The sequence below is a fragment of the Spermophilus citellus genome (assembly GCF_964194105.1).
Source record: "Spermophilus citellus genome assembly, chromosome: 4".
In the NCBI taxonomy this organism is placed as follows: domain Eukaryota; kingdom Metazoa; phylum Chordata; class Mammalia; order Rodentia; family Sciuridae; genus Spermophilus; species Spermophilus citellus.
The window spans coordinates 180033593-180054439 of NC_138185.1; the positions used below are offsets into that span (position 1 = coordinate 180033593).

The 20847-nt window shown below is 37.1% G+C and overlaps 1 pseudogene across 1 annotated transcript; it reads left to right on the plus strand.

Moving 5' to 3' along the window:
* The first annotated feature begins 724 nt into the window (after nucleotides 1–724).
* LOC308648274 (histone H3.3C-like) lies at nucleotides 725–15656 on the plus strand (annotated as a pseudogene). Its single transcript has 4 exons — nucleotides 725–814; nucleotides 1641–1742; nucleotides 15131–15231; nucleotides 15270–15656. The product of its transcript is annotated as a histone H3.3C-like (transcript).
* Nucleotides 15657–20847: the final 5191 nt, after the last annotated feature.

The following is a 20847-nucleotide window of genomic DNA, read 5'->3' on the forward strand; positions in this document are numbered from 1 at the left end:
TTAGACACACTATCAAGAGTTTTAAAAAGTATTAGCTGTAATTAATGGCTACCACAGTTCTGCTTTATTAAGATCATCAAATGAATAATATTAAGTATCTGGGATTTGCCCAGGAAGAAGCATGTGCTTTCTCAAATGGGATTTCTCCAGTGGAAGTGATTTCCTGGCCTATCTGCCCTGGGCAGGCTCTCTTCAAACCTCAGAGTGACAGAGCCATGGCTAGAGGTCTTTCTGCTCTATTTCCTCTCACCCACTTGCCTCCTCCACTTGCCCTTCATTCTTGGCCGACTAAGAATAGAGGCGCTCCGGGCTGGGGATGTAGCTTAGAGGTAGGGCACTTGCCTTGCTTGGATGTCTGAGGCCCTGGGTTTCACCTTCTGTATGGGTCAGGTGGAGGGAGGCTCCAGAGCCTAGGTTCTTGGACACTGATACTTTGTTTCTAGAGTTCACTTTTGCTTTGCCCGCTAATACCGTCGTCAGTGCAAATATATAAAGGAGAAGACACAGGCTTAACCCACAGCCAGATCACAAATCTTCCAATGATAAAATAAAGCCCATCGCACACAGGCTTCTGAGACTTTCCATCACAGCTCCTCCCGCAGGCTCCTTGGGATCTTAGTGCTGGTGCCTTAACGCCTGAATGCATTCTGTTTCTTTCTCCAGGAGCCTTAGATGCATTCTGGGTTCCACCGCTAATCGAAGCCTCATGGTTCTAATATGCAAAATGAAGAAGGATGCCAAGTGCCTTCATCCCCGTTCTAGAGAGGCAGATGGGGGTTACAGGCTCTTTGATGCCAAAATCATGGAGGAAAAAGTAACACAATTTCTCCTATTCATAGACACATATCATTGAGGATTCTATACTAATTCCTGTTGATTTTTGGATTTTTGGCGACTCCTTTTTTTCTTCAAAAATGTCTGGCTTCAGAGGGATAAAACAGTTTTCATCAATGTATGGGATGTTGTCAAAACAGGACACTAGAGGATTTTTTAAAATGAAAAATAACCCTTCCAATATTGAAAGGCAGTATCCATTAATTCAATCGAACATTATTTTCATAAGCAAATATGTTTGAAAAATTAGCAAGTAAATGCATAAATAAATTACCTACATTGAAAGCTGTTACTGGCAGATATGATGACATGTTTCCTGTTAACTAGTTTACATTTCTTTTGAAGTGAATTTCTGGCTGACAGTGTTTATGTCACAGATGGTATCCTCACCTGCTTCATTAAGGCCTGTTTAGAATACAGTTCTAATGTAGGTTTTATTCCATGTAAAGCCACCTAGAGATAATTTTAAATGATCATATCGACTAACAAACACGTAATCAAGAAGCTCTTAAAATTTTATTAAAATTCAGGTCTTTCACCATTAGCAAACCTGCTTCATTAACATATTAATAGATAATGTTCCTGCTCATAATTAGCGTGTATTTTCTTTGCATCATTGTAGTTGAAAGAATTCAGGTGGGGTTTGATAGAAAAGTTTTTTTTTTTTTTTTTTTAATTTCTGCCAACAAAGCACCTGGGAGAACAATGAAGCTCCTGACCACCGTTTCCATTTTAACCATCTGCTTCCTCCTCCCACATTTTTTTCTCCTTAAACTTCACTCTATGATTTATTTTCCCCACATCAGCCCACCGTGAATTACAGACAAGCAATGAACTACCTACAAATGGATGAGAATTCGGATTGGACGAGATTGAAGGATGAATGCTACCTGCAAGAAAAATGTCAGGTACAAAAACATTCTCATTTAGAGTTTGAGAAAAGCTGGAATATGAGAATGAAAATAAGCTCATCTGTCTTTAAAATAATTTTAAACCCTCTCTTGTGCAAAATCGTAATTCCAGTTATTCTGGAGGCTAAGGCAGGAGGATTACAAATTCAAGGCCAACCTGAGCAACTTTCTGAGACCATGTCTCAAAATAAAAAAATAAAAAGGGCTAGGATTGTAGCTCAATGATAAAGCACCCTGGGTTCAACCACCAGTACTGTGAAACTCCATACCACGTACAACCACAATGAGGTCCTAATTAGGCTAAGTTATATCCATGTTTGTATAATATGTCAAAGTGTAATATGTATCTAAAAAGAATAAATTTTTAATAGGCAAAAACAGTTGTTCAAAATGTGAGTATAAAGAATAGACCATATAGTCCATGTCTATGTTTCTATAAAATAATGATATCCATGTTAAGGAATGCTGTCTTATAGAGAGGAATCATACAGAGAAGTGATGGTTGTTCTTTTTTATTTTTCAATTACCACAAAATTTGGAGTAGGTCTATAATTGAGGTCCTTGGGATAAAGCCACAGTGTTATTTTGAAATATTCTCACTGAGGCAATGGATTAGTTGTGACATGTTAGCAATAAAGAATAGCATTTGCATTATCCCTTAAGGCAATAATCAAAATAAAATGGGAAATGATGTTTAAATTAAAAATAGCAATTGTCTTCAATATGGTCTAAACAATTCCCAATTCTTTACCACATTCCGAAGCCTCACTATTCTGTGACTTTAGAGTTCATCTTGACATGAAGCAGAAGCTACCAGTATATTGGCAAAATCACACTATTGTGTGATTGTCATATTGCAACCTCTTCTATGGGTCAGAACTTAGTCTTAGTTATTAGGAGTACCCACTATTTTCCCACACTTTGGATTTGTGTTATAATGTTTTAGGTCTTAGAGAATATGTGTGCCCCCTCAACTCATTTTATCCTGGATCAAAAGTAGGCCCAGAGAAATTTAGCAACTATCTCAGCTTGTCAGGGGCTGAGGAGAAAAATTAAGACCTGATTTCTTTCTTTTTTTCTTTCTTTCTTAACCATTCCTTTCTTATAATTTGCCACTTCTGATTTTCTCAATAAAAGACAAAAATAACATATCTATGAGTTACTAGAACAAAGTGATATATCAGGTTGATTGAGGAGAGACTAAGTTGAATATGACCATAAAGAACATTTTCGTTGTCCATCTGAGATACCACCTGAATAAAGGGAGGATTAAATATGATACTGGAGAGATGCTGCTTCTTTATCCTTCTAATAGTGTAATTATGAACTACTGTTTCTACATTTATGAATTAAATTTACAAGACTTAGTGCAGCATGCCCACTAGAACTTTCTGCAGTGATGGAGTATTACCCAATGTGGGAGCCACCAGCCATATGCATCTGTTTCACTTAAAATGTGATTAGGGCAATTGAGTAATTGGATTTTTAATTTTATTTAATTTTTAAAAATTTAATCTTAATGAACAAATTTGGATAGCCACATGTAGCTAGTGGTTACTATATGGGACAGCACAGAGTTAGCATATTCCTTGAAGAGTTAGAGTCAAATAATGTCAGTGAGCTAGAGACCTCTGGTGGAGGGGAATGTTATCTGCAAGATACAGAGCACAACTTTAAGATGGTTGATTTGATTTGATTTGATTTTTTAAGATGCTCATATTTCAGAATTGGGCACACATTTTAATACTAAAACTGCTGCTGAATGTGATTTGTAAATTCCATAGCTAGTAAGGTATGGAATAATGAAGAATGTAGGGACTAATTATGCTGTTTTAAATTCCCTGTGGTAATAAGTTTCTATTGTTGGGCTTGTTAACAGGACATAGAAGGACAATTAAAACTGGTTAGAAACGTTGTACATTTTGGTTATCTGAGTTGAATAATGGAATATCCTAGGACCCCAGGCAGACCAAGAAGCATTTTTCAGGATGAGAGATGTCTCAGATTGTATTCTGTCAATTCAGAGATGATGTAGATTGGCTGAAGACTGCACTAAATTCCAAACAGCTGTTTGATCACCTGTCTAGAAAAGAAATGCAGACACTATTGCCACCTCCTGCACTGACTTACAACCACACGTAGTCACCTCCATAAGGTTAAGGTAAACTTTTCTTCTTATATTAGGCTTAAAAGGAGAGATGTGGGCCTTTTACTTCCTAATTTGTGCTCCCTAAAATGAAGTTCGCCAATATATTTGTTTCCTTTCTGACTCTACTACCTTCTATATTGTTTATTGCCCTCTTTAGCCATCAAAAGCCTAATTACTCAAACCACAGTCTGATACAGCCACTCTCCAGGCAATGTGAGGGCTCCTCTTCTCTTCTCTGGCCATTCTTACCTCTTCTTGAATCCCACGTTTGCTTGGCTTCAATCCTAATACTCTGCTTGCATGGCTGGAAACTCCCAAAGAACTGATGAGACTGTCAACAGACAGTTGTCAAAAGTATTAAAACCATATCCTGAGCTTTTTCTAAATGTAAATTTCTTAAAATAATGCTCAGTGTGTGCTAGCTGTCATTATGTGGGAATTTAAAAATCTTATGTCACCAAACCCATCCTTTATGGTTTCTGAGTTTCTAATTTATGTAAGAAGTTCTCCCCTACCTTAAAGCTATCCAAATATCTTCCTACATATCTGTGGATGATTTAATTAGATACCTAGAAAATCAGAGAAACTCTATTTAAAAATGATTACAATTAATAAGTTAAATTGAGAAAGTAGCTAAATATAAATTTTTATAGAAAATAGTATTAACTAGTTAAAATGGAACTGAATTCATTTATTTAATTTTAATTAATTTAAATTTAGATAACCACATGTGGCATGTGGCTATTGGACAATACAGATTTAGTGCACCCCATATAAGAGTTAGATTCAGATAATGTTAATACACAAGACAATGAAATAAAATAAACCCACATATAAGTTGAACAAAAAGAAGCTATGCACTTGTCTGGCATTCTTGGGGTCCAGGGTTTGATACCCGGAACCTCAACTACACACTCTCTCTCTCACCCCCCCCACACACACAAATAAAAAATTAAAAACCCTACAGATAAAATCATAACATTTTCTATAGGACATAAGACATGGATAAATGTGAAGGCATAATGTGGCTTGGATGGCAAGATGACATGATTAAAAATGTCACTTTCTTAAAAATAAAAATACATATCTAATCAATTCCACTAAAATATTCAACAAGATTTTCCTGGAACTGAAATATATAAATATAGAGAGAGACGGATACATAGAGATATATTAGAATTGCCAGAAAATGTTTTTGAAAAGGGCAAAATATATCCCAAATATAAAACCTACTATAAAGTTACTGTGATCACAAATATGATAATGGTTCATAGCTAGAATAAACAAAGAACTCTTTAGCAAGTTCAACAATAGATCCAAGTTCATATGATAAATATGCCATTTCAGTTCAGTGAGAAGAGTAGTTTAATAGTCTTGGCAAAAAAAATGATTTAGAAGACAATAAAGTTAGATACCCCCAATTTCAATTTTTTGCTTCCACCTTCAGCCACCGCACCCCCAGACCAGAGAGGATTGAACCAAGGCCCTTATGTATGCTCCACACATACTCTACCTCTAAGCTATACCCGAAGCCCAATGTTTCACTTTTTAAATGTGCCATTGTATTAATTAAGAGAGGCTAGCGCTAAGGAAATCCTCTGTATATAAGATTATTAGTTGAAACTCCTTCTCTCCCCCAAAATACAGATGTAAGATAGATACTGATATTCTCATTTTGATATGAAAATATCAAACATCTTATTCTAAATAACATAGATAATTCAAGACAAAAATGAGATTAGACACTTAGATTCTGAAAAATCAAAATGCAATATCACTTATGCAATACCTTATAATTTTACATTTTCCTTCTGTTTTTGTTTGTTTGTTTGCACTGAAAGTCCTACATGCCTCAGAAAAGTTTTGTCCTGGAGGGTGAGTCTATTCTTTTATAACCTAAGATGAACTGTAACAGTAGTAGGGGAAAAGGGGTGTGTGTGAAGTCATTAAGCCACAATTTCTTGTGATGTTTCTGATGTGAAAAACCATTAGCAACGTGAGGTTTTCTTTTTTTTTTTTTTAAGAGAGAGAGAGGAGAGAAAGAGAGAGAAATTTTTTTAATATTTATTTTTTAGTTTTCGGTGGACACAACATCTTTTGTTTTTGTATGTGGTGTTGAGGATCAAACCCGGGCCGCACGCATGCCAGGCGAGCACGTTACCGCTTGAGCCACATCCCCAGCCCCAACGTGAGGTTTTCTAGTAGTTTTAATTATAGGTAACACTAGTGAAAATATTGAGTCTGAGTCCCTGACTAAATTTTTTTTAAAGAAAAATCTAGTAAAACGTATATGTAAAATTACTATCTTAACTGACAGGGATTTGTATAATAAGTAGAAATATAAAACAAATAAATGCTAATTATTTATAAATAACTGAACTTAATGAATTTGTTTGGTATTTTTCCTGCCTCTGTGCACATTCACTGCCAAATTGCTAGAAGCTAGCTAGCTAGCTAGATGAGTGACAAATCAATCTATACCAGAGTACACTAAAGTTTGAAGTCCCAAACCCTTGCTTTATACTTTTAAAAGAAATATAAAGAAAACACTGATTGACAACAAGGAGTTTTATTTCTAATTTGCCTCAACAGTTTAAGGTTGAAAATGACTTATACCGTGAGAAGACTCTTCAGTTTAAAAAGTGATATTAAATTGAATCATCTTGTGCAATGTTTTACTCTTTCCACTTGTCTGGGAATAGAAGGATGAGATGAGTATACTTATTTCAATAGATGAATGACAACAGTAAATGGACAAAACCGCTGTATGTGGCTTATTTCACATTATCTTTCTTCTGAAACTGGACATATTTTGCTTCTCTTTTTAAACAGAGAGAGTAAGACAGCATGGAGTAAATTATGAACAAAGCAAGGGTTAGCTTTTTCTTTCCTTTTGGTTGTTTTGTTTTGTGGTGCTGGGGTTCAAACCCAGCACCTTGCACATGATAGGCAAGTGCTTTACCACTGAGCTCCATTGCTTGCAATTTTTTTTTTTTTTTACTTTGCAAGACATACGGTCTTTATCTCTACTACTCAACTCTGCTGTTGTAATGTAAAAGCAAACCTGGACAACAAATAAATGAATGGGTGTAACTGTATTCCAACAGAAGTTCTTCTAATAAAACGGACAGTGAAGCGTGGCCTGTGGCGCATAGCTTAACCCCCTCCATTACCCATTTAGACCTCAAAGAGAGTGAAAGTCACTAACCAAGGTTGTTGATTAAGAAATGCCTGGGAGGGGTTGAAAATCACAGTGACATTTCCCTTTTGGATCAAATACAGTCTTAAATATTTATAAATACCAACATGTAGCAAGATATCAGTACATTCCTCAATTCTCCTAATAAGTTAACATAATATATTCATCAACTTCTAGATGACAAGTAAAGATAGCAGAAAGAAGAAAAATGCAATTTCCAACATAGCTTTTTCCATGTTATTTATGCCATGGTAGAGTAGAACTAAAGCTGGGCACAGTGCATGTCTGCAATTCCAGGAACTCAGGAGTTGAGGCAGGAGGATTGCAAGTTCAAGGCCAGCCTCAGCAACTTAGTGAAACTCTATCCTGAAATAAAAACATAAAAAGGACTGGGGATGTAGTTCAGTGGTAGAGCACCCCTCGGTTTAATACTAGTACCAAACAAAGATTCAGAACTAAAATGTTCAACATAGAGTGAAGGATGATCTCTTTGTGACCAGGAAAATCAGGGATAGTATCTTCACCATGATGTCCTAACTATAAATTCTTCTGTATTAGGAGAAGAATGCTTGAAGAAGTATCTTGAACAGTTAAAAAAAATGTAGATTTCCAAGTGAATAATTCCATTCTTTTTTTTTAAAGAGAGAGAGAGAGAGAATTTTAATATTTATTTTTCAGTTCTCGGCGGACACAACATCGTTGTTTGTATGTGGTGCTGAGGATCGAACCCCGGGCCACACGCATGCCAGATGAGCGCGCTACCGCTTGAGCCACATCCCCAGCCCAATAATTCCATTCTTAACTTGCTAAGATGAATTGGAGTTTTATCAGCTAGCTACCTTGGAGGGAAGCAGAATGATTTGCTGGCACCCAAAATACTAAATATTAATATTGGAATGTTGGACTTTAGATGGATTTTTAAGACTTTATTCTGAATTAATATATTTGAAAATAAGTATGTTCAATATTACTTAAATAATAAAGTAAATGCTATTAATAGACATATATTATATGAGGACTTCTCACTTTTGTAGTTTTTTTATGTATTCAATTAAGGATCTTTCAGACTTGCACTTATAATTTGATTCTGTTAGTCAAACCACAAACAAGTAAGTTGTTCTCATCACCAAATAATACTGAGTTCCCTTCTGTGCTGTTTATTCCATGATGCTTGCTGACAAGAGTAGGGAAGATCTGGGTGGGGTTGGGAGAACATGTGCCCATTTCTGGATCTCTCCTACAACATTCCAAATGGGCTTGGTTAATTTTATTCATATCTTTTAATAGCAAAAAGTAAACAAAATAAAATGTACCCTCAAAGTAAAGGAAAGACCTTCCTACAAGCTTGCCCTTTATCTGGTGGTGTTGTTCCCTCCCAACCCAGTTATGGCTTCTAGCCACTAGTTCTATACTCTTGTGTGACAGAGCCTTCCAAAATGACACAAAATGAAAATGCCAGATACTTCGTTAAAAAATCAGGAACACTGTGGTACTAGATTGTACACGTTTTTTCTTCAGTCTCTCATCTATCAGGTTTTTATTAGATATTAGTATCAGATATCATTAGATTTAATCCAGTGCATCCACTTCTATATTAATATTAGAAATTTAACACCCTCTCCTAGACCTTGGGGGACTCACTGGACAAGAACAGAGGCTCACAGGTCCAGAGTCCAGAGTGAGGGATACCTCATGACTCCCCGTTGGTTTGTTATCCATTAGCTGTCAGTTCCTCCTTTTGCCAGCTGTGCCAGTTCCTGCCTGGAGGCAGCTGACAGTTGCACTCATTCCTCACCCAAGACACAAAGAGGCAAGTGCCTGATCCTGACCTTTCCTTTAGAGGACAATGACAGAATGTTGCCCTCCATCCCCAGCTCCCACTGATGTGACCAGGTCTAACTCTTACTCCATGTAGTTTACACAGCTGTTAAACAGTGATGTCATATAATTGTCTAAATATGTTATAATTATAAATCTTTGATTAAGTCACAGTTTGCCCCAGAAATAAGTAAGTTGCTTTGGGAGCTAATTAAGTTAGAAAATGTTGTCTGCTCATGTTTTAGAACAAATATTTTGAATTTGTATTTAAAAAAAAAAAACAAACAACCAATTGTGCCAGGAGCAGTGGTACCTGCCTGCACTTGTAGCTACTTAGGACACTGAAGCAGAAGGATCACAAGTTTGAGGCCAACCTGGGCAACAGTGAGACCCTGTCTCAAAATAAAATAAAAAGGGCTGGGTATATAGCTCAGTGATAGAGCACTTTCTTAGCATGTGGGAGGCCCTGGGTTCAATCCCTAACACTGAAAAAAAATTCTATATGCAAATAAAATGGATACAAAAAGAAATATTCCTCTGTAGCAAATATTTCCCTTAACTATATTTTATGATGGCTAAAACCCCTCCGATTTACAATAATTTCCTAGAATTAAATATTGTCTTTGCAAGTATTAAAAAATAAAAATATCAATAGGTAGAGTGAAAACAATAGTCATTCAGTTAACAGCTCAGTGAAGGTTGGCTAATCAGATCTATTTCCCATAGGAAAGGATATCAAAAGGACATACTAAAGAAGGGCACAGCCCTTGAGTGTGGAAAGGAAAAATGGGAGATGGGGTTGTCCCCCTGCCGCAGTCTGGCTGGGCACAATTCAGGAGCCACTTGTCAAAAGAAACGAACTTTATTTTTAGAACCACACAGGCCAAACAAAACAGCTCCTCAGGAAAAACCCTCAGAGCCCAACTGCCACCACCGGCTTCCCACAAGCCTCTCCCACAATCCTCCTGCTCTTGAGGCCGATTGGCTAGGTTGTGTGGGCGGAGCCAAAAAAAGTCCCCCAATGAGCCGTGGTCTGAAAGGGCAGGGAAACAGCCCAATGAGCATCACCGCAGAGGAGCCAATCAGCTAGATGTTGCTGGGGCCCCTGTGAGCCAATCATCAGCCGGCAGCTGGAAGTTTGCTGGCAGCTGGAAGTTTGTTGGGGCCCCTTCGGCTGTGGCTCTCAACATCCCCCTAATAGTTTTCATACATCCTTCTTTTGGCACTTTGTGATGATATCTTATATGAGTTATCAATTTATCTGTGGAAACTTTCAGAACTAGATCTCACATTCTAGGACCCTAAGCTGTATTATAATTGTCCAAGGAAAGATCCTCTCTTCTCTACTATTTCTAATTCCTTTATCCAAGGTATTTTTCTCAACTAATATTAGTACCAAGAAACTCTGCTAGCCCTTTGAAGGTCAGTTTTACCGTATGCATCACATTATTTCCTCCTTTTATTCAATCACTCAGGATTGATTGAAATGCACTGATACGTGCAGATTTTGTTATAAAGTACTATATTTCACATCTCAGTACTGGATCTCAGGTTTCTCAACAGGTACTTAAAATCAGACATTTTCACTGAAAATGAAAATAAAATTATAAAATTTTCCTTAAAAAAATGGGTGCTGGGGATGTATCTCAGTGGTAGAGTGTGTGTTTAGCATGTGCAAGGTTCTGGGTTGGATCCCCAGCATCAAAATCAATCAATAAATAGAAAGAATGAAAAATGTTATGATAAATGAAAGAAGCCAGATTACAAAAAACTACTTGTTGCATTATTCCATTTAAATAAAATGCCTAGAACAGGTAAATCTATATAGAGGGAAAGCGGATTAATGATTGATTAGGGCTGAGGGTGGGGTGGGAATGACTACTAATAGATGTGAGGTTTCTTTTTGAGCTGATGGAAATGTTCTAAAAACTTGACTGTTATGATACCTGTACAACTCTGAAAATATACTAAAGCTACTGAGCAGGGTGCTGTAGCACATACTTGTAATCCCAGTGACTTGGAAAGCAGGAGGATTGCAAGTTCAAAACTAGATTCAGCAACTTAGTGATACCCTAAGCAACTTTGGAAGAACATGTCTCAAAATAAAAAATAAAAAGGGGTAGGGATGTGGCTCAATAGTTAAGCACCCCTGGGTTCAATTACTGGCACCAATAAAGGAAGAAAGCTACTGAATTATGTATTTACGATGGAAAAAAATTTATGGTGTATAAACTGTAGTCAACAAAGTGGTTTAAAAAACAAAGTCAGAACTGAGGATATAGCTCAGTCGCAGACATTTGCCTACCATGCTTGAGGCCTTGGGTTTAATTCCCAGCACCACAAAAAACAATAATAACAACAACAACAACAGAAAAATCAGCAGGCACTAGTCTTTGGTGGACCTCTCCATCCAATTCCAGCTTCCTTTCTTCTTCCTTCCTTTTCCTTTTTCTCATTGTTTAAATTCCTTCCAGACTGAAATAGAAGAGAGTAGCCTTTTAGAGCTCATTTTGTCACTTTAGAACCAAGAGAATCCCAAATTTTCTTTTAGAAATGCATTAGCATAGGAAAAAATATAAAGCTAAGAAAGTAGGAGACACTGAAGTATGATTTATGATTTATTTTATGAAGTCTTCCGTAGTTTCTTTAAATTGGTAGTTATAATAAGCTTCAAGTATACCTATTCATACTAAAAATTGATTTAAGCTCTTATGAAAGTATACTTGTATAAAAAACATTCAGTCAGGTTGTCTTTGTCCATTTTGTGCTATTATAAAAGAACTACCCTTAGACTGCATGGTTTCTAAGAACAGAGATTAACTTTTTAGTTTTGGGAAGTCTAAGGTCAGGGAACCCACATCTGGCCAGGCCCTTTGTGCCTCATTCTCCCACAGTGGAAGGCAGGAGGGCAAGAGAGCACATTTGAGAGTGAGAGAGAAGGGAATTGGATGGAATCGTCCTTTTCTCAGGGACTCACTAACCAGTGATAACCTACTGACCACGGTGATAATGGCATTAATCCATTTATGAGGGGAGGGCCCTCTTGACCTAGTCACCTCCTAAAGGTCCCACCTCTCAACACCATTGCACATGAACTTTGGGAGATATGTTTAATCATATCACAGGGACAGAGAAAGGAGCTGACCCAAACAGGGCTGCTAGGGTCAGCAAAGCCAGAATTCCCCAGGGTTCACAGCCACAGAAACAAGGTACTGCCAACACCAAAACTTTTGATACATAAGCAATCCATAAATATATAATATTTGTCTGGCTGCAGGGACTGAAGTGGGAAAAAAGCAGTAAAGGAAAGTTCAATATAAATTAACAGTATCAACTGCCACTATTGGTCATTACTACACACCAGGCACTCCACTGAGTGCTATTACACATATCTGGTTAACCCACACAACAATCCCAAGACTGTTATCTCAGAATTACAGATGAAGAGCAGGTATGCTGGTGCAGGCCTGTGATCCCAACTACTTGGGAGGCTGATGTAGAAGGATCACAAGTTGGAAGCTGTCCTCAGCAACTTATTGAGACCCTGTGTCAAAATAAATTTTTTTTAAAGGGCTAAGGATGTAGCTCAGTGTAGAGCACTTGCCTAGCATAGACAAGTCACTGGATTCCATCCCCAGTAGTATAAACAAATAAATAAACAAGTAAGTAAATTATAGATGAAGAAACTGAGACTCAGAATAGATGATTAACCTGCCTAAGACCGCACAGCTAGTAAAAATGACCCCTGCATATGTGCTGTAGTAAGGTATATATTTATTTAACATTATGTAATATTGCATGATTGTATGTATATACAAATATATAATATTAAGAATACATAAGGCCTCTAATGTGGAAGCTAGAGAGCAAAAAAAAGGGAAAAAGGCATGGGACCTAATAAAATAGAAGGGAGACCGGTAGAATAAAGGAAGGAAAGTAGGAGAAGGGAAGAGGAGAGAGAAAGGAGAGGTACTCAGTAATAAAATTAATGAGATTATGTTGTGTGCATGTAGGCATATGTAACAACTAGTCCTACTATTATGATAATTATTATGCAATAATAAAAATTAATTAACAATTAATTAAAAAATTTTAAAAAGATATAAGACTTCTAACTCAAGGAAGAACTTGTGTGGACTAACTCTCAGAAAATAGGTATGAACTGAAACTTTATTTTGGAACCCACAAGTTGCATAATATAGAATTAAGATTGATGTTTCTGATGGGTGGGGCAGGGTTTTTGTTTTGTTTTCTTTTTTACTTGTCATTTTGTTTCAGAGAACTGAGTTTTTCCCCCCTAGAATATAAAAATACATTTTAGAGCTTTAACTCATAACAAAAAGAAATATATCACACTGCTACTTATTTTAAACTAATTCCTGGGGCACTGTGATTTATCCATCTTTGATCAAAGGTTCTTCCTAAGCAGACTGATTTTATGAATTTTCTTGAACTGTGTTAAATGGCATCACATTAGCATCAATATGAAAGAGAAGCAAGGGGTGGGCTTGGCACAAAAGCATGACCTCTTATTAGTTACTATTCTGATACTTTATTTGTCAGCACTGATTCAATGGCAGGGAAAGACAGCTCATAGGAGATTATGTAGAAAGACTATGGTACACTTTACATCCTTTCTCAAGCCATCAGGGTAAAGAATTGACTGGTACTTACATCCATAATTATATGTAGCATTTTGGCTCTGTAATTAAATTGAAAATAAATCACATGCAGCAATTTGTTAAATTTAAATACTGTTACAAAAAAAAATTTAAAAGATCAGTGAATGAAATGAGCTTTTGAACTTAAGTATATGATTTGAAGAAAAGATTGCCATTCACTCCGACTACCAAAAGAAAACCTAGTAACACTTAACTCCACTGAATCTCAAATGTGATGAGGCCATTAGAATCTGCCACAGAACTGGATTTTGCAGGAAATAACTGCAGTAAACCCTCATGTACAGGAAACTCAGAACTTTAAGTTTAAAATAACTCATGTTCATAGATTGTCTTCGGTATACTTTTCAAATTATTTAATTTTCCTTAAGAATTAGACATAATATTTATTAAAAACTAGTACAATTAATTTCAGTCCTTCAGAAGTAACTAAACAACAAAGAAGAGACTTATTCAAATTAGTGTCTGAACTAGGATAAATCAAAATAACTATGTATAACAACAAGGGTATTTCAGGCTACTAAATATTTTTTGGTTAAAAGTATTCTCATATATATTAAATAGTTAAGAGTATTTCTAGAGGATCCATAAAAGAATTTCTGATTTGGGATCACTTTAAATACTCACAGTCTTTTGGGACAACTGACCAGGTGGGACAAGGAAATGGGGTAACCAGGGCTGGACTTCCCCAACAGACTTGCTGGACAGTGGGAGTTGATAAAGGATTTTCCCCAGTGTTGTCACTGAAAGAACTTCAAGGCCCAGAACTATTACACATGAATGATGTGCAGAATTATTGCTAAATGTGGAGGAGCACAGTGTGAGCTGGTTTGAATGGAGGTGTAAAGGTCTTCACTTTTCCAGGCAGGTGAAGCATTTCTCTCTGGGAAGGCTAACAAGAGGAACTAGACATCTAGCATTCCTCCTTGGGATGTGAGAGATGCAGTGGGAAGCCACACTTCCCTACCTACATCTTCCTTATGTGTCTAAACTTTTCCCTTTTTGTTGGCTGCTTTAGGAGTGAATAAAAATAACCAACATTGAACCGAAGTCTAAGTTACTGTTCTTGCTCATCTTTGAACCTGAACCAAACTTTGTGGTCTGCTGAATACAGGGTAGGCAGGCTCCCATGATTCCCCAAAATATGAATTATTGTTGAGAGCCCAGTCGGAATGGCCCCTGGCATTTTGCCAGAAGTAATGGTTGAGAGGCTAGCCATTAAGATGATGCTGGATTGATTCAATTGTATATAGACCCCTGCTGTCCACCTCCGTCTTCTCACAGGGATTTCCTGGGGAGTTCCTTTTGGTTGGTGAAGTTCCAGGTGGAGGGAGTTCGGGTTGGTGTAGTGTGCCGGAGAGAGGCCCCGTGGGTGGTGTTTGAGAGAGTTCCCAGGGAGTGTGCGTGGAGTGCTGTTGGAGTTCAGGCAATAAAGTTTCCTGTTTGAACATACAAGTGCTTTGTGGCGGCTGGGTGATTTGTGCCCAGCCAGACTGCAGCAAGTTATGGGGGTTTCAGTCCGTTATGTATTTGTATTTAGAAAACAAGCAAATGGAATTGTGTTCGCAGTGGCCACCGGGCGTTGTCACTCTCTAACGCCAGCGCTGCCTCTAGCTCCAGGAGCTCCAGCCGATGGCGATGGTGGGCAAGTAAGAAGGTCTTTCTATTGTGGCTCATAGGAAGCAGACTGCCCCACAGATCCACTGGTGGTAAAACACCCAGGTAACAACTGGCCACAAAAGCCAACTCACAAGCAGGCACCCTCTACTGGAAGGGTGAAGAAACCGCATCGTTCCGCACTCCGTGAAATTACACTCTATCAGAAGTCCACTGAACTGCTGGTTGGCAAACTCCGCTTCCAGCGTCTAGTGCGAGAAATTGCACAAGACTTCAAAACAGATCTGCGCTTCCAGAGCAAAACTATTGGTGCTTTGCAGGAGACAAGCGAGGCCTATCTTGTTGGCTTTTTTGAAGACACCAACCTTTGTGCTACCCATGCCAAACGTGTAACAATAATTCCAAAAGATACCCAACTAGCACACGGCATATGTGGAGAACGTGCTTAAGAATTTACTATCTATGATTTCATTCTCAAAAAAAAAATGTTTTTTTTCTTCTTCCTGTTATTGGTAGTTCTGAACATTAGATTTTCCCCCCCAATAACGTCAAAAGGTACCTAAGTATATGATTGTGAGTGGAAAAATAGGGGACAGAAATCAGATATGCCTAGAGATTTACCTCAGAGAGATGAATACAATGTTTTCACACACACACACACACACACAAAATGCATGTGTGTGTTTCTAGTAGCTTTCTTCCTAAGCACGCACACTCACAAATACATCTTGAAACAATACAAATTGTTCTTCAGCTAGAGAATGTACTATGGTATCTCCATAAAGTAGAACAGTCATCAGAAATAAAAGGAATGAACTGTGAATACACACAACAACACTGATAAATCTCAAATACATTATGTTAAGTAAATAGGCACACTCAAAAGGCTATACACTATATGGATATGAGGTGTCCCCCCAAAGCTCCTGTGTTAGTACAAAAATATTCAGAGATTAAATGATTAGATCATGAGATGAAAGCTAATCAGTCCATTCTAGACTGAATGAACTGAGTGATAACTGTAAGCAGGTGGACCATGACTGAAGGAAGTTAGGTCAATGGAGCATCCGACTCTTGGAAATTATGTCTTGTCCACTGGCTCCTCCTTTCCTCTCTACTTCCACTTTGCCAAGAGCAGAGCAGCTTCTCTCTGCTATGCCTTTACACCATGATGTCCCTCATCACCTTAGATCTACAGTGTTGGAACCAGACAGTCTTAGAATGAAACTTCTGACACCATGAGCTCAAACTTTTCCTCTTCTAAGTTATCCTAAATTGTTCTTGTCAGGTATTTGGGCCACAGCTATGAAAATCTGATGAATACATTATATGATTTTTGTTTATATGACATTCTGGGAAAGGCCAAGCAATAGTGACAGAAAACAGATCTGTAGTTACTAGAAAGCAGGGAAAAGAAGGGTTAACTAAGCATGAGGGAATTGGGGGATAATAAACCTGTACTGTCTTGATTCCAGTGGTGGTTACACAGTTATGCTTTGTGAGAACAAAACTGTGCACCACAGAGACTGTGCTTCACCATCTGTAAAAAGATTAAGTGAATTGCCTAGGGTCGTTAAGTTAGTCTGGCACTGTTTCAATATAGAGTATTTCTGACTCCATATCTTCTGTCTTCACTACTGCTATTCATAAAACAGAAATGTCTCTTGTTAAAAGATATTTCAGGCATCAGAAAAATAGGTTGAGGTAGTTTTGGTGAGTCATGATTCCTAAACTGATGACCCTGAAAAATAACCATTTCAGAAGGTTGACAGTGCCTGGAGTATTGAACTGGAAGTCATTTCAGAGGTGACTCTTTCCTTTTAAGGATCCCTTGTGTTCTTGGAGATAGTGATCCCCAGTTACTGCAGCTTTGGGTTGTTCATCTGGGAAAAGAAAAGCAAAAAAACCTTTTTATTGAATTTCCACTATAGTGCTGGAAGTAACTGAGAATAAGAAGTTTTACACATATTTTTTATTATATCCTCATAACAGCTTTCACACAAAGGTATTATTATTTCCACTTTATACGTAAGTAAAAACTGAGGAATTATAATTAAATAACCTGTTGACATATTGTTTCAAGCTACTGAAATTTGGGGATTGTTTATGATTAGTGTATGACCTATTCTGACTGATATAATTTGTTTTTGATTTGGTATAATATTTGCTGGTCTTGATGCTTCCTCAGTTAAGCATAGCAATCCATGGTCTGTATTTCAGGATAAAGAAGGAAGGTTCTCAGCTGGGTGCGGTGGCAAAGGCCTGTAATCCCAGTGGCTCAGGCTGCTGAGGCTGGAGGATTGCAAGTTCAAAGCCAGACTCAACAAAAACCAAGCACTAAGCAACTCAGTGAGACTTTGTCTCTAAATAAATACAAAATAGAGCTGAGGATGTGGCTCAGTGGTCCAGTGTCCTTGAGTTCAATCTCCGGTACCATCCCCCCCCCCAAAAAAAAAATCTCATTGAGCTATACGGCAATGTGATATAAAATTTCTCAAAACAAAAAATATACAATTGTGTTTAAAATGGACTGAAACTGTCCAGAATTACCTTAATAAGATTCTGTTAAATTAGGAAGATGATTGAGTTCATTGTTTATTTCAAAACCATTAAGCTGATTAAACTTTTTTGTGTCTCTATTACCATGTTTCTTTAAGAAAAATGTAGTGAGTTGACAAACTCTTTACATCACGGAAACAAATTTTAAGCTTTGCTAATTTTTCATATTAATCACTACATTATCCCTATACCTTCCAGCCAACTCACAAAATCATGAGAAACAACTAATTGCTGTTTTTTTTAAATATAGTTTTTTAGATGTCAATGGGCTATTTATTTATTTATTTATATGCAGTGCTAAGGATTGAACCCAGGGCCTCACACATGCTAGGCACCTGTTCTACCCCGAGCCACAACCCAGCCCTCCTAATTGCTGTTTTAATGCTACTATGCTTTGGATATTTCATTACACAATTTCTCTAACTGTTGCAAAATGCTTGTAATTGTCTTAATTATCTAATTGAAAGAGAAATCAGTACATGGAAGTGGGATACTATGGTGATATTTGATAAATAGTAAATATCTGTGCATTTTGTGCATTTTCCTAGGGAGATCCATAACTTGAATTAAATCCTTACAAGGATCTAAGACCAACAAAAAGATTAAGACCCTCTAATTTTCATACATCTCAATTAAGAAATTGAATGTCAGGGAGTGGTAGGTTCAATATGGTCACACATCTGAGTTTGTTTTCTCTCTCTCTCTCTCTCTCTCTCTCTCTCTAAATTTGCATTAGTACCCTGAAATGCATCTACAGAAAACCTCAAGTGAAGAATCCCTGGTTCATTAAAAACAGAATACTACAGTGACACAGCCACATACATGGAAAATGCAGCTCAACTCACAATAGCCAAGCTATGGAAACCACCGAGGTGCCCTTCAGCAGAGGAATAGATAAAGACAATGTAGTATATATACACAATGGATATTACTCCGTCAGAAAGAAGAATGAAATTGTGGCCTAGGCCAGTAAATGGCCGGAATAGGAGAATATCATGCTAAGCAAAATAAGCCAATCCCCCAAAATCAAAGGCCAAATGTCCTCTTTGACTTGTGGATGCTAACCCCAAACAAGGGAGGTTGGGGAGGGGAATAACAGAAATAAAATGGACTAGGCAAAGGGACATGAAGAGAAGCGAGGGGCGAGGGGAATAGGAAAGACATTACTTAGTCATAACTTTCCTAGCCTTGTATTTGTGTACACAACCAGGATAACTCCACATCATGTATGACTGCAAGAGTGGTAGCCCTAATAGAATAAGTTATACTTTATGTATGTATATTCTACCAAAATACATTCTACTGTCATGTATAGTTAAGAATAAAAAGGGTGGGGGGTAGAATCCCTGGTCCAAGTGTTGGTATATTTTCATTAATTTTTAGTTATCCCTTTACTTCTGTATACACAATTCTTTATTTATTATATTAAAGTTATTTTATTATTATATATTTGATTATTTATTCTGTCTCCACTGCTCATGATTGTAAGATTCAACCATCCATATGTAGAACCTCAACACTCTATTTCCCACTACCACTAGCTTCTGGCTCCTTGTTTTCATGTCTACATCCTTTTCCTTCATAACTACAGTAGATCTTTCAAGTATTTTCTCCATATTATTAATTTGGTGTCCTTGGGTATCAAGTTGAAACTCTTTATAGACATATCATTTGAACACAATGTGTGGACCTGGTTTGGATTCTGATTACACAAGCCAACTTTCTAAAACAATTGTTGAGACAACTGAGGAAATTTGAACACAGTCTGGGTATTAGATGATACTAAAGAAGTATTATTAATCTTGCTAAATGTGTAATGGAATCATGGTCACATTTTTTTAAATGAAGAAGAGGAAAAAAAGGCTTTATGTATGTGTCAGCGATACTGAGGTATTTTCAGGTAAAATTATGTTTGGGATTTGCTTTAAAATATTCTAATCAAAAAGAGCTAAGAAAGATAGATTTTTAAAAAATTATTCACAAAATATTTGTAATTATATAAATTGGACAGTGAGCAAGTGGCAATTATTATATTAACCTCTTTACTTTGTTTCTCTGGAACTGGGTATTAAACCTGAGGCTGCTCTACAACCAAGCTACATCCCCGGCCCTTTTTGTTTTTTATTTTGAGACAGGGTCTCACTAAATTGCCTAGGCTGGCCTTGAACTTTTGATCCTTCTGTCTCATCCTCTCAAGTAGCTGAGATTATAAATGTGCACCACATGACTAGTTAATCTCTCTACTTTTGTCTTTTAAACATCTCACAATATGAAATATTAAAATTATTTTTAAAAGTCTAAATCATGGGGCTGGGGCTGGGGCTCAGTGGTAGCACACTTGTCTGGCATGTGTGAGGCCCTGGGTTCAATTCTCAGCTCCACATATAAATATTTTTTTTTTTAAAAAAAGGGTCTATCAACAACTAAAATAAAAATTTTAAATTCATGTAACTTTAAAAAAAGTCTAAATTGTGCTTCTTTTAATACAAATTTAATATATGCTATTTCATTAATCGTTTCTTTCCTTATGCCATCCCACTTCTTTTATATTTCTGCCTGCCTCAAAATAATCTCTTTTTAGCTCAGTCTGCTGTTTTATCTCATCTTTAATGTCTTATTTCAGAAAATAAGTTGGAAGTTTTTTTTGTAACATTAAACAGATACCCTATTCTTTCAGAAAATCTTTTTCAAAAGCTTATTCTTGCCCATCCTGAAGCTATCTTCTCCATTTTGCAGTTTTACAATATTTTTTCATTCTCCCCATGTTAGTTCCCTTTCTTTCTATGTATTATTCTTGAAAGAGCTGGCCTGTTTCCCCCCCCCCCCCATAAACAAGGTAGCTATATTCTACTTTGTCCCCTCATGATCCCTCACAGTGCTGTTATACTTTCCTTTCAGTCAGAAGTCTAGTTCATATAAACTTCAGTAAGCTAGAATCCTCAGGCATGTAGAGGGGTATAGAAACATGATAAATCCAAGCAGAGGAATTCCATCTCTATCGATCCCTCTCTCCACTGTGACTAATGAAGCTGCTATGTTGGAAACTAAATTTCTGCACCAGAAAACGAATACTCTGTTTCT